The sequence below is a fragment of the Bos mutus genome, chromosome 22 (assembly GCF_027580195.1).
Source record: "Bos mutus isolate GX-2022 chromosome 22, NWIPB_WYAK_1.1, whole genome shotgun sequence".
In the NCBI taxonomy this organism is placed as follows: domain Eukaryota; kingdom Metazoa; phylum Chordata; class Mammalia; order Artiodactyla; family Bovidae; genus Bos; species Bos mutus.
The window spans coordinates 28,441,534-28,457,090 of NC_091638.1; the positions used below are offsets into that span (position 1 = coordinate 28,441,534).

Genomic DNA, 15,557 nt, shown 5'->3' on the forward strand with positions numbered 1-15,557 from the left:
TCAGCCTCACAATAACCATAATCTTCCCACTGAAGAGAGTAGAGTGGGCAGGTTAAATTAGGCCAGTGTCACACAGCTGTATTAGAGCTGGGGTTCCAGGGCACGTTTCTCTGATGCTAGAGCCTGCATTCTTAATGATGAGGCTTACCGCTGGTCACGGTGCGGAAGGGGGTGGTGTTTTTGACAAGAGGAACGGTCCTGAGTGGCATGAGGCATGGTCAGCCCTGGGAAGGACTGGATAACCCAGTGGACATAGGGTGTCATTTAGATCGGGTGAAAACTCCAGCTTTCTTTTGCTCCACCGGAGGAAGAGCTGGGGAGAGAGGAGACCTTAGCCACGGGTTCAAGCTTTGGAAAGAGAAGTTGGCTGCAGGTGCTGGGAGAACTGATGAAACTCGATGGGCCCGGGTTGGGATCCTGGCTCCCTGTGACACACCCTGGATCAAGGTCCTGGGGCTGCTGGTGAGAGAAGACCAGATGCTTAAGTAAAAGGTGGGCCTGTCGCATGGACAGGTGTCCTCTGGGGAGACAGCAGCTAACATCTGAAGAGCCCTGCAAGGCATACAGTGGGTTTTACAATTATGAAAAGCTTTTTCCACGTGGGAAACAAGAATTTGGGGGACTTCAAGTGACAGCCCCAAGTCTACAGCTCTAGGTCATTCAGCTGGGCTTGTCAGGCCCTGGCTTTGAGATCTTGTACGTAGAGTTATATAGGTTTGGTTCTAGAAGGCCTGGCTCAGGACGTGAGGAGGACAGGAGGCAGGTGAAAGACAGAAGAGTATTGAAAGTAGAGTATTGAAAGAGTTGAGTGAGATTTACAACAGGAGTTGGCAAACCTTTTTATAAAGACAGTTGAATATTTTTGCCCTTGGAGACCATATGGTCTTTGTCAAGACTGTTCCACCCTCCCGTAAGTTGGTGGAAAACTCAGGCATTTAAAAATCTCTTATCTATCATAGAAAATCTATAGAAAATCCCCAGTAGGCAAGTGGTCCTTGCCTTATGTATGATGTCACAGAAAATGGTAGCCTTAAATGTTCAACCTTAGATTCCAAATTGTTAACACAGTCAAATGCAAAAAATTGATAACTTTTTTTAAACACAGGGCTTCAGTCTGTGTAAATGTGATTATAAGAGGTGTGTTCTCTCTGCAAATCTGCTCAGCTTTCTCTTCAACGCTTCTTTTGATTTGTCCAATTCATCCACCATTTTTTAAAAAATGGAAATATAATTTGGCACATTGCAGCCCATGGATAAGTAAGGATCACCCTAAAGCCTGAAAATGTGTTTTCCATTTATAGAAACAGGGGTTAAGCTGATTTGGAAATGTTGAGAACATACACTTCATTCTTAAGGTGACTTGTAACTGAGATGTGTATCTAGGAACCTTTGGTAAAGAATTCTCTTGCACTCTCTTGAAATTAAAAAGTGAACGAAAGTAAAGACAGTACAAAAATCTGTTCAGTCTGTCTGTCTGAGCTCTGATTTGCAGGGGAAATGCCCATGTGTATCCAGTATGCCCCCAGTTATGTAAATTTTAGATGTACTTGGACTAAATGAAGGCAGAAGAAAGGACATGGCATGCCTCAGATGAGGCTGACCGTGGTAATCAGGGGTTTATGGGGCTGGAGGATGCTTGTGTTACATGGCTCTCCAAGAGCAAATTGAGGTCTGAGTAATGACATATTTTGTCTGTACTTTACAAGGAATGGAGCCTTTTTGTTTATTTTTTCAAAGAAACTCTGGAAACCATGTCTAATTTCAACCTAATGAAACACCTCCTAACATCAGGGGTTTTTTGGGTCAGTGTTTCAGAAGAATTTCATCTCATGGTCATCATGTAACAGGGTGTGCTGTGTTCACATGCACTCCACGTTACATCACCTATTAGATTTCTTTTATTAGCTTAACCCTGATAATTGTAATGAAGTTCTCATTGCTAGTTTTTAGATGTTGGACATTAATTTATTGAGTGTCAGCTCCTCCCATATGCAGTTATAGCGCTAAGAACGGCTGTGGGGATGTTGGTCTGTTTATCGCTGTGAATGTGTGACTCAAAAGGACTCAGGCTTTTCTGTGCTGTTTTGAAGATTAAAAATCGACTCAGATCAGAGGATGTTCTGTGACCAAAGTTTATAAATCTCCCAGAAGATGTTGGCAGTGGAGTTTGGCAGGCAAAATATATCTGCCTGAAGTCCAGCGCGCTTAGATAGATTCCTAATGAAGAAAAAAACAAAACTTTTCCAAGAGAGAAGATAATTTGGGTTGCTTTGAGATAGTCACTGTAGCAAGTTGTGATTATCTGTTTAAAATCATACCAAGAAATGAGGAAAGAGAACTTTTTCAGAAAGTTTGCTTTTCCAGGAATGGAGATACTGGGCTTGATGAGTTCATACTGGCCTTTCCCAAACATGAACCTCATCCATGGTGGGCGAGGATCTGCTTGTAAAGACTGACCCCAGCATCCTTTCGCCTGCCCATCAGGTGGACAGCCATATTTTTCAGCGCTAGCTCATTTCGGCGTTCCTTCAAAAATGCTGGCATCCTAGCAACTGAGTGGATTAGCTGTGTCAGACGCTGAGAAAGGAATCTTCCATGGTCAGCACCCACATGTTGAGAACACTCTTGGTGGAGTCTCCGTTAGTGAATAGAAACAGCACCTCTGGTCCTGGGAGCCCTTGCCCCCTGGTGTCTGCCGCAGCCTCTCCTTCTGGGAATGCTGAGTCCCAGAGCGGGGATACTCACTCCATCCTGGTCAGTGGCCAGAAGGACAGCAGCTTGCACTCGACACAGCAGTTCTGAAGCAGGCAGAGGGTGCAAGGGCTTGTCTAAGTCGGGGTGGGCCCTGATAGTTGAAAGGCAGAAAGCTTTCAGAACATTTGCCACTTCTCTTAAAACAGCTCTGCACGAGTAGCTGAGCAGATGTCAAAACTAAACATTGTCCTGCTCTCAGATCAGTCAGATCACAGACAAAACACGTATTTTATTCAAGTATCCAGGTGATCAGTGGTAAGTAAAGAGTTTCTACCCAAAGGTAGGAAAATTGCATAAAGTTTATTTCCTAGGTCCCTTTATTTGGCTGTGTTTTGCTCATCAACAAATGCACTTATTTTTCAGATGGTTTATGAACTGTTTACATGATTGCTTGTCCTCCTCCCCTTCCCTCTCTTTCTTCATCCAGTTTCTCTCTGATAAGCCTCATGTTGTTGTTGTTATTGTTTAGTTGCTCAGTCGTATCTGACTCTTTTGCGACCCCATGGACTGTAGCCCACCAGGCTCCTCTGTCCATGGGATTTCCCAGGGGAGAATATTGGAGTGGGTTGCCATTTCCTCCTGACGGGGATCTTCCTGACCCAGGAATCAAACCCACATCTCCTACATGGGCAGATGGATTCTTTACAACTGAGTCACCTGGGAAGCCGAAGCTTCATGTAGGTGTAGCAAATAGATTTCAGGGTCCCAAAATGCCAAATCCACTTGGTGCACGTGAACTACGACGTTTGTTGAGTGTCTCAGGAGCCAGGAGGCTTTCTTTATTAAAGGATCTGAATCCTGATAATGCAGTGATCCTGCCCGTGAGTGAGGCTCAGTCCTGGCAGTACTAACCCGAAATATGCCTGTTCCAGCATTTCTTTTTTTGTGGAATTAATCTTATGGTTAATTAGGGAATTAATCTTATGGACCCCTGTGGTTCCACCAGAGAGGTCAATCTGCCAAAACCTATGCCATCATCTCAGGATGACCAGAAAGGGGCCAGAAAAAATTGGCAGATTTTATAAAGGTTTGTTGAAGCACCTTTGAATGAGTAGGTTGAGTATTTCCAGATATGGAGCAAAATGTGTCTGATAAGCCACTGAATGGATATGTGTAAGTATTTCCCAATTTTTGTCCCATGTGTTATATACAGTGATGCAAGTTTTCTTACAGAAAGTCTTGTTTGTCATTTGTTGTTCAGTTGCTAAGGTGTGTCTGGCTCTTTGCCACCCCACGGACTGCAGCACACCAGGCTTCTCTGTCCTTCGCCATATCCCGCAGCTTGCTCAAACTCATATCCATTGAGTGGGTGATGTCATCCAGCCATCTCAACCTCCGTCACTCCCTTCTCCTCCTGCCCTCTGTCTTTTTCAGCATCAGGGTCTTTTCCAGTGAATCAGTTCTTTGCATCAGGTGGCCAAAGTATTGGAGTTTCAGCTTTAGCATCAGCCCTTCCAGTGAATATTCAGGACTGATTTCCGTTAGGATGCATTCGTTTGATCTCCTTACAGTCCGAGGAACTCTCAAGAGTCTTCTCCAATACCACAATTCAAAAGCATCCATTCTTCGGCACTCAGCTTTCTTTACGGTCCAACTCTCACATCCATACATGACTACCGGAAAAATCATAGCTCTGACTAGACGGACCTTTGTTGGCCAGTCTCTGGCCAACTTTTTTTACATTAAAAAGTCTCTGCTTTTTAATATGCTGTCTAAGTTGGTCATAGCTTTTCTTCCAAGGAGCAAGTGTCTTTTAATTTTATGGCTGCAGTCACCATCTGCAGTGATTTTGGAGCCCCCCCAAAATAAAGTCTCTCACTGTTTTCATTGTTTCCACATCTATTTGCCATGAAGTGATGGGACCAGATGCCATGATCTTAGTCTTTTGAATGTTGAGTTTCAAGCCATCTTTTTCACTCTCCTCTTTCACTTTCATCAAGAGGCTCTTTAGTTCTTCTTCACTTTCTGCCATAAGGGTGGTGTCACCTGCACATCTGAGGTTATTGATATTTTTCCCAGCAATCTTGATTCCAGCTTGTGCTTCATCCAGCCCGGCGTTTCGTATGATGTACTCTGCATATAAGTTAAATAAACAGGGTGACAGTATTACAGCCTTGTCTTAGTCCTTTCCCAGTTTGGAACCAGCGGTAATTTACTACTGCTGAGTAATAGGAACCTTGTGAAAATCAAATTAGGAGGATATGTGTAAATTGCCAAGTGTAGCACTTAGCAATTGAAAGAAGTTCTCTTGAGGTTTAAGGGAAAGGTTTATAAGGCTTTGAGGAACCAGATTTTACTCCTTCTTGGATGAAAGTCGTGTTGATATCTCAGAGTGTTGGTTACCTTGAGAATAGGCACTTTCTGGTACAGCAGACTCTGGAGAGATGTCACGTGCAGAGACAAGGTTTGACATTAGCCATTCTATTCAGATCATGTTAGGGACGGTGGCCAGGGCTGCTGCTGCCCTTGACAGAACATATTATCTGGGGCTTGTAAATGAACTATATGCTCACACAGGTCCTCTGTATATATAAATATTGATTCTAAGGAAGAACTTAAATAATATTGTGGTAGGATATTTTCTAGTTGTTTAGCTTTTGTCTTGTATTTAATTGCATGCACACTGAACCTACATTGTAGCCTTGGCTGGACTTCAGATATCCACCCACCACTGCTGGTTTTTCTGTGATCTAAATTGTTTCTTATTTAATATTTTTATTTAAATTCACTCTTTTAAAATGTGAATTTATTTTAAAAAGAACGTCTTCCTCGCATGAGTGGAAAACTACCCTTGCAGTAGCTGTTATATATAGTGGAATTGAAAGGGAGTCCTCTATTATGAGCTCCTTCCGGAAAACCAGTTAATTCCCACAAGTACTACCCCTAGTTAGACCAACTGAAAGCAGCACTTGACAGAAAACTGTCTGGAATTAGTCAACAGAAAATGCATAATCTTACATCAGGATACGCAAGACCATGTGTTTCTTTGGTGATCAGGCAAAAATTATTACAGCTTGGCTAAGAGGTTCTGATTCATCCGCTATATTCACCAGACATTGCACCTTCAGATTTCCATGTATTTCAGTCTCTACAAAATTCTCTTACTGGAAAAAAATTCAATTCCCTGTAAGACTGTAGAACAAAATGGTGAGTACATTAGTCAATGAAGTTCTTGGTAAAAATGAAAAATGTGTCTTTTAGTTTTTACTGAAAAACCAAAGGAACTTCTTTGGATAAAGCTGGCCTTTGATGTGATTGGTGGTGGTCCATTTCACTTGCCCCACAATCTCTCCCATTCCACATTATGTTACAGTGTCCATTTTATATCCCCGTCACAATTTGTTTTAAAAATGGAACATTTTCTTTACATTTAAGTAGAGAATCCCATGTGGAAATACAGTGAAGAAGGGTTTTTTTTTGCTTAACATACGTGGAACGCAAACATCAAATCAATTAACATAACCAAGCTGGCACACGTGATTTTCAGGGCTTGATTTGGATATTTTGAGTGCATCAGCCATCTCCCGCATGGTATAACTCTCATTAATTTGAATTAATATCATAATTTAATCACTGTCAACTGGTCTGCCCACCTGTGGAGCATCATCCAGCATGAAATCTCCAGCATGAAACTTCACAAACTACTTTTTAACACATTCGATCAATCACAGCACTGTCTCCATATACTGTACGATCTTATTTTGCATTTCTGTTGGATTTTTACCTTTCTTGAAGTAATAAAGTATAATATGCCAGAAATGTTGCTTTTTTCCTTTCATCTTCAATATTATAATGGCTACACAAAAATTCACCAATTTTGATAAGGTTTTTTTTTTTTAAATGCACGATGACATGACAGGCTAACAAAATTATCTTGAATGAAGTTAAAGACGACAAAATGCTACTAGAGTTATCTGATGGGAAAAAAGGTTTTGACCAAGCCGTCGAATGTGTTTCAATGAGCAGGGAAAACAGTGTCTTAGGATCAGCGTAAAACACCAAGTTTAAGGCCTGCAACCCTGGTGCAAGAGGAAATTAACAAGTGGGTGAGAGGGATATTTAAGATGTGATGGCACCAATCAGAGAGGAGTTTCTCCTTAATGTGAACTCCTTAGACAAGTTCTGAGGGTTTTTGTTTGGATTCCTGCGTCAACATATTTTTTAGATTAGAACCAATTTAATGGCATCACCTAATCTTTTATTAACACCATTATCATTAGGGGTTCCCGTTTTCTCCTTTTCTGGAAACAAAATTCAGGGCATTTTTCGGCAGCAACTGTACTTCTAAGAAGCACAGATTTGAGCAACTCTTCCTCGGTTAGGCCTTCAGTTTGGGAAGGACATTGTCTACTAGGCAGAATGGAATGAATCCAAACCCACTGAAAGATGTTAGCCAGGAAACTGCCGTGCACCAACCCTGGCTAATTGAGGCTACCTGGGAGTCCTGATTGCTGGGTGTACCTGGCACTTGTGGAGGGGAAGAGTCCAGTTTTATCTCTGCTGCAGCGTTATTCTAAGCCTGGTGCCGTGTGTACAGCAGACTCCATGATGAGTTGTTGGGCAGACTTGGAGCATCTGGCAGCTTGCTGAGAGGGCAGTCCCATGTCCTTGGAAGCTTCTGGACTCCTCTTTCAGAAGCTCCCACAGATCTCAGGTGTTCCTGGCTGTGGCAGCTGTGATGGGACGGAAAGGCTCATGGGAGTGTGTGATGTAAGAGTTTACTGTGAGGCTGATGCAGAGTATTTAGGTCATTAAAATTATAGCCCTCCCCTCCCTGCCCTTTGCATGGACAAGCATCTTAGAATGAACTCTCTCCAGGCTAGAGCCACGTGCTTCTCTCCTCACCTTATCAGTCCTGGGGTCACAGCCCCTGACCAGGAGGGAGGCTGGATGGCAGAAGGAGAAGCAAGGAGAGTTGGCATGTTCACACTCAGGGCCTGGGTACTTGGTGTGCTTTGGTCCCTGCGGGGGCCAGTGAGGGATGAAGCATGTCAGTGTTGCTTCCTTTTCTGTTTCAATTGACCGGATACTCTAAGCTTATGATAATTTGGGGGGCGGGAACTGGGGAGGAAAGTTATTATATGTTAGAATAAAAAAATTTAGTTTTCAAAATAATGGTATTTTTGAACCATGCTGTGATATTTGTATCTTATAAAAGACCTCTCATTGTGCAAAGACCAGGATATTTAACCTAATATTTAGCACTTAAATAATCTGCCTGCTGGCTTTCCAGATATGTTCCTGGAGGCTTTTGGAGTTGGTTGCTTGTTTTTTCAGATGCCCAGGGAGCTTTACTTGTCTATACACAGCTAGCCGTGGATTTTATTTTTATGATATAAAAATAATGGTTGCATTACAGAGGGTTATTTTTGGAAACAGTTTTTCTGTATTTGAGTTCTTTAGTCCTAAAGACAGAAAGTACGTATTAAAGATGTAAAACTTCTTTTTGAAATTATGAAAGTAAAGTATTTTCGTTTTATAGAACATATGCGAAACTATGTGGCAGAGTGAGAACCCACCAGGCAGCGATCACCACAGCTGATATTTTGGTGTTGCTTCTGCCCACGTGGCTCAGACCATAAAGGATCTACTCTTTTATTTTTATACAAAGAAAAAAACATTGAGATGAAACCACCTAACTTTGTGAATTTTCTTAATTTGCTTCTCTCCTTGTGTGTAAGACACAAGTTGAACTAAATGGTATTTATGTTCTGAAACTCACTGCTTATGGGGGTTATTCAAATGATTTGAAATGGTGTTTTAAGACTTTATTAAACTGCCTGCCTTTTTGAAATTGTTACGACCGTATAGTCTTTCAAATCTTTAAATATTCTTTAGCCATGTTCATATTTAGACGTAAGATATGACCTTTAAATGTTAAATGAAAGAAAATAGCCAAAGAGATTAATGAAAAATGCTGAGATACATTCCAACATAATAACTTATAATTTGTAGTTACTTTTATTTACACCTACTAGTTTGGTTGCATAGTTTTTAATATGAGGCCTTAGATTTTATATGGGTCATTACTGACCTAAATTAAGGATAAAAAGTAACCACACACTCAGTTTTATTACCACCCCAAGGACAAAGGACTCAAATCGAAAGATGAGAAATCATTACAGAAATCCAGCTTTCCAAGTTAAAACTAGTGATCAGTTTCCAAGCAAAGAGACTTCAGATTTTATTAACTTGAAGCAGCTGTTGTCTTTAATACGTTCCTTTTTTTTTTTCCGGAGATGGAAAAGGTCTTATAAAGAATACTTGTGTTGTTTCTTTTTGAAAGCAGCTGGCTTCCCATCCTTGAGCTGTTTGTGAGTTCAGAAACCCCAGGCTGTGAGTATTTTCCTCCTGAAGGAGCTGGGGGAGGGAGGAACCAGGGAGCAGGCTTCCACCATCCTATGCAGGGACCCCATTCTTATTTCACCCACACCAGCCCTACTGCGGTGTGTCTCACCCTTATAAACTCTGCCTCAGGGACTCAGAGGGCTTCCCAGGTGTGTGCTGATAAAGAATCCAGCTGCCAGTGCAGGAGACACAAGAGACGCAGGTTCAATCCCTGGGTCGGGAAGATTCCCTGGAGGAGGGTATGGCAACCCACTCCGGTATTGTTGCCTGGGAAATCCCATGGACAGAGGAGCCTGGCGGACTACAGTTCACAGGATCACAGAGAGTCAGACACGACTGGGTGACAGAGTATGCCCACACAGGGGACCTAGAAGGTGAGGAGCAGGATGAGAGCAACCTCATCCCACCAGCACTCAGAGGAGAGGGCAAGGAGGCGGCCGAGTCCTAGGGGCAGAGCAGGGCAGAGGGAGCCGTCCTCCCTCAGGTACCCTTCACTCAGGCTTACAGTGGAATTCCTTTCATGGCACTTGAATCGCTGCCCCCAGCAGCTTCAATAGCAACAAGTGGGGGACACCCTCAGAGCTGGAAGTCCCCCCATTCCTGCGCTGCTTCCACAAACCTGCCCTGTGATCTCAGTGTCCTTTGGAGAGCCGCTCACATCTAATTTCTTCAGGGTTGCCTTTGATCCCTGGCACGAAATCACCTCCAAACATAGTCTGTAGTTGCTGCATATTAGGATTATTTGATGAATGTCCTCCTCGCCCTGTTTTCTACACCGTTTTGTCCTCAGCACCAGACTCTACCTAAATATTCATTGAAGGAGTAAGAAGACTTTTTGAAATAGTATTTTGCCTCTCTTTCATTAACCTAAATATCTAAAATCTCTTGATGAAAATATTTATGTAAATTTTGATAGCTCTTTTTGGTGGCATAGTATTATGTTGGGCTTCCCTGGTGGCTCAAACGGTAAAGAATCGCACTTTATTTCTATTATTATTATAATATCAGCTCCACCTCAGATCCCTGGGTTGGGAAGATCCCCTGGAGAAGGGAATGGCTACCCACTCAAGTATTCTGACCTGGAGAATTCCACAGACTGTATGGGGTTGCAAAGAGTTGAATGCGACTCCTTACATTTGCCAATAGGAAAAGGACAAAATTATGTGTGCCTTGTATTAGGTATTTATCGTATTCTAATATAACTTTATATTATTATAAAATAATGCTATGTTATTCTATGTAAGTTTTATATTATTTAATGCCTGAAATTGTTTTTGGCAAGGTCTTACCTTTTAATTCAAATTGTTTTAAGTGAGAAATAGAGATTATGAATGATTATTGCTTATTATATTTGAGATTTCCTTGTGTTTAAGCCATTGTAAAAATTTCAAAGTGTAGAGAGTGCATTTCTAGTAATTATGTCCTTTTTAAGATGAGGATTTTGAAAGTTGAAAGAATTTCTCAGATCAGTGATGCATTCGGGAAAGAAAATTGAGCAATGGGGGAATTTTCCAGAATTTTCTCTTTTGACTCCTTAGAAGATTTTGTAATCATTGTCTTTTCAGAATCACTTTGCCATCTTCAATGATTGGCACAGCACTCTGAATGTGTTAAGTACTGGGTATTTGTTTGAATTTATGTGTGTATTTACTTATGCGTAAGGACACAAAAGGGCTTCCCTGGTGGATCAGATGTGAACAAGCTGCCTGCAATGCGGGAGACCTGGGTTTGATCCCTGGATTGGATTCGATCCCTGGGCTGGGAAGATCCATGGAGAAGGGAATGGCATACTCAACTCCAGTATTCTGGCCTGGAGAATTCCATGGACAGAAGAGCCTGGCAGGCTACAATCCATGGGGTTGCAAAGAGTCAGACATAACTGAGCGACTCTCATATATCATTTATAAGGAGACAAAAGAAGGACAGAGATCCAGCTGGAAACAGTCTTGTGTTTAAAACTGCTCTTTTAAATTTATACATTTTAAACAATAGTTGCTTTAAATTCAGAAATAGAGAATTTCTGAATTTAAGGTCACCATCAGCCTCTCCCTGTCATCTCTCCATATCCCAAATTTTGTTCTTTTCGTAGTTGCCTTTTCTCTAGCCTGTAAATTCACTGTGCATATCTTGTCAGTTTTATCTTTCCAGAGTTGAGGACTTTGAGACGTGGCATTGATTCAGACTCAAGTTATGTGGAATGGGAGGTCATCATGCTGGAGCGGGCCTGAAGACAACCCTTATTTTTCATAAGGAAAGGGAAAGCCAGGGAGAACAATCATTTTTACAAAATGTCAGTGGGAAAGTTTTAATTACTTAAGAGAATTGAGCTGTTTCTAAACATCCTGGACTGTAGGAATCTCTGCAAATTAGGGTTCTCCCTATGGGTTTGTGGATTCAGAGTTTGGCTCTGCCTTTTGATAACCATTGCAGCTGTTTTGTTTTATTGTTTTACTCTGAGAACAAACGTGCTCCTTCTGAGAGCTTCTCCAGTGCCTCATACTTAAAATTTTGCTTTCTTGTCCCAAGGGACATGGCTAGGTTTTAGTAACTAGTCCTTGTTCAAGGGGAATAAAGAAGTGGCTCTAAAATGGTCCTTTAGAATGTCAGTGGCATAATCATCTTCCTTGAAAGAAAAAAAAAAAAAATTTGCTGGCTGTGATCCAAAAAATTACAACACTTTGGCTATAAATCCCTAATTGCCTCTAAAAAGTAAAACAGACATGTTTAATTTTTCTATCCCCTATGCAGCTTATCTGCTCTGTCTGGTGATTAAGGCAGGCGACAGCCAGTCAGGCTTGTTGGAATCTGGTTCTTCCTCTGCCACTGAGGGCTTTGGCCCAGGCCTCACAGTGTGCTTGGCCCTGCTAAATGCATCTCTATAGAAAACTGTTCTCCCTACCACACTGGGGTCTGCAAAGACTCATTCTGCTAAGAAATTACTAAGATGTTTGTGTGACACTCATCATTGTCACTGCCTTGTCAGAATTAATGTGTATGGACGAGAATTCTGGAATCTAGCTTATTTCTGTTACTTTATATCTTGAAGGCCTTTCCAGGCTAGAATATACAGAACTCGACTCCAGTTTTTTAAACTGTCTCATGGTATTCCATGGGTGGCCGTTTCCCTCTGAATGTACATTGAGTTGTTTCTAACTGCTCTCTGCTACCCACAGTGCTATAGACTAAGCTTATATGAATGATGGTGCTGATGACAACAATAACAACGATAATAAGCAGACACTTAGCAAGTACTTAACTGTGTGCCCAGCATTAGTTTTATCATTGGAGTGTGTGTATGTGTGTGTGTTAATCCTCACATCAGCCCTGTGAGATAAGTATTCTTATTTTCCCCATTTTGTATTTGAGAAAAATTGAACTTGACCAAAGTAATAAAGCTAGTAAGTTTCCTAACTGGGATTTGATCCAAATAGAACCTTGTTATTTACGGGCTAAGTCATATCCGACTCTTTTGCCGGACATGGATTGTAGCCTGCTGGCCTTTTCTGTCCATGGGGTTTCCCAGGCAAGAATACTGGAGTGGGTTGCTGTTTCTTTTTGCAGGGGATCTTTCCAACCCAGGGATCCAACTCAATATCTCCTGGATTGGCAGGCAGATTCTTTGCTGCCGAGCCTCCAAGGAAGCCCAAATAGAATCTTACAGGTATATAAGTCCATTAAACTGCATATTCCTTTTTCCTGGTTCTTTCTCCTGCCTTAAATAGTCACTGTTACTCAGACCCAGACTTTGATCCTCTCTTTTCTATCTCATAACTACATAAACTCTTCACTGAGCAGCACTGTGCTGATTAACACCTGGGTTTCTGGGCTTCATTTGCCTCTGCCTTGCATCTCCAGCTGCCAGGGAGACATTTGCACACAGTTGTAGGTTTCTTTTTCCTCACCCCCATTCTTTCTTATTGTTTCCCTTACACCCCTTATATAGACTCTGGTCAGGATGAGTGTCCTGATCATGTGGATGCCATGTATATTTCAGCATCTCTCCTCATTCCTGTCCATGCCCATCTCACATCCTCCTAATCCTTTGCCAGAACTGAAAAAAAATAGTTTTTTTCAAACTCTTCTGTGTCATTTTTGCCAACCAGCCTGTATTGTTGGTCTTTATCCTATGTTCTGAAAGCATATACTGGAAAGCTTCAGGATACAAACCGTGTAATCAGAGGGCTTGGATTCAAATGCTGACTCTGATGACCTTTAGCTTCTTCAAATATAAAGTGGGGATAATACTTCTTACTTCAGTCATGAAGAATAAGTGAGATAATGTTTTAAAGGATGCTAATTATCTTTTTACTACCATTTACATTCTCAAAATGTTTTCCTCTCTTTGTATCCTCTACCTGTGCCCTTAATTATCCACTTTACTTGTTAGTTTTAGCGCTTTAGATTATTGGGGCTGGGGTCACCTGATCCTTCTCTGTCTACCAGAGAGTCAGCTCACAGTAGAGAGCAGTCAGTAGACCTGGCTTGTTACTGAGTGCTGCAGGGCTGAGAATGCATGAGTCATCGTGCTGGGCAGCTCTGCTCTGGACAACTGTGCTCTGTTTATCCAAGGATAGAAACGTTTACCTTAATTCTGAAGAGCTGTTTTCAAATACCATATCTGAGTCTCTACAAACTCCAAACAGTTGATCAGTCATACTTCTCCCAAGCAATGGCAGCTGTGTTCTCTGGGCAAATATTCCACAGGCAGACAGCTAGATTGATCCAGTTAAAATTCACACAAATCGTGATGTCTCAGCAGTAATTTTTCATGTAATCTTTGTCTTAGTTTCTACAGAATCTAGTTGATAAAAAATGATTTGTCCCTTTGAAAGCTATCATGGACGGACACACAGAGACTCATACACACTCACAAAAATCTGCATTTTATAATAGTTCATACTTTGAGGGGAAAAATACCCTAATTTTCTAGAGTCATGAAGAAAAAATGAAATAATTGTGTGATTTCTTCAGTAAACCTGCTGTCTAGATATGATTACGTGTGTGTATGGTCACTCAGTTGTGTCTGACTCTTTGTGACCCCATGGATTGTAGCCTGCCAGGCTCCTCTGTCCATGGGGTTTTCTATGCAAGAATACTGGCAACTGGAGTTGCCATTTCCTTCTCCATGGGATCTTCCCGACCCAGGGGTCAAACCTGTGTCTCCTGCATTGGCAGGCAGATTCTTTTCCAGGAGTTGGTGATGGACAGGGAGGCCTGGTGTGCTGCAGTCCATGGGGTCGCAAAGAGTCGGGCACGACTGAGTGACTGAACTAACTGACTGACCAGGAAAGCCCCTAGATGTGATTAGTCTCCAATTAAAGTTACTAAGATATTGCTCAGGTGCAGTGGTGGGGGGTGGGGATAGTTTTGAGTGGTAAGCAATTGGGTAAACAGTACCTAATCACAAGCATAGTAGTGCTTATTTATATAGCACTTCTACATCCAGAGACTCTGCTGTGGTTTGTAGCTTTACCTGTACCTGTTTATTCCTTTATTGTCTCAAATCCAAGAAGCAGTGTTGAAGTAAGGACACCAAGGTCCAAAGAAGAGAGTGACTTCTGGGGACAGAAGAAGGGGGCTTGCGAAGGAAGTCGGAAAGTGAATGTGCTCCAGGGAGCTGGCATGTTTTCCTTTGCAGAAATTGTCTCTGAAGTGAAGTAGAGGGGACCATCCACAAGGAAGGAGTGGCAGTGAAGGGACCTGGAAGACCACAGGCATCAGAGTCACTCAAACATGGACAGGTATTTCGGCTTAGCTGCCTCTTGGCGACTAGCCTTAAGCAAGTTCCTAACCCTGTCTGGGCCTTGGATTTTTCAGTGGTCCATCAAGGGAAACATAATGGCCATAGTGATGCTGCGAAAAATAAATAATGTTTAGCAAAGGGCTTCCCAGGTGGCTCAGTGGCAAAGAACCTGCCTGCCAATGGAAGAGACATGGGTTTGATCCCTGGGTTGGGAAGATCCCCTGGAGAATGGAATCACAGTGCACTCCAGTACTCTTGCCTAGAGAATTCCATGGACAGAGGAGCCTGGCAGGCTACAGTCCATGGGGTCACAAAGAGTCAAACACGACTTAGCAACTAAAAAACAACATATAACAAAGGGATTATTAGTCTACTACTTAAAGGTTGTAGCACCCAAAGAATATGTTTCTTTACCACTTTCAAGATTTTATCAATAGGCTTCTAATATTAGAATTAGGAAAAATAATTGTGTAGGTTTCAAGTGTAGCCAAAGGGACACTGAACAACTGTAAGAACAACTTTAACTGTTACTTGCACTCAATATAGATCATGATTTTTTCCATTTTTACTTTCTTTGCTTTTTTCTTTCCTCCCTTCCTCCTTTCCTCGTTTTTTTCTTTCTGTTCTGAAATGTACTTCAGTATCCATCTCTAAAACTACATACACATTTCCTTACCTAGCCATACTAGAAGTGACAAAATTAAATGTAAAC

At 41.9% G+C, this 15,557-nt stretch overlaps 1 protein-coding gene across 3 annotated transcripts in view; it reads left to right on the top strand.

Moving 5' to 3' along the window:
* PDZRN3 (PDZ domain containing ring finger 3) overlaps positions 1-15,557 on the top strand; it is a 268,944-nt gene that overhangs the window by 63,294 nt on the left and 190,093 nt on the right. The window lies entirely within an intron of this gene.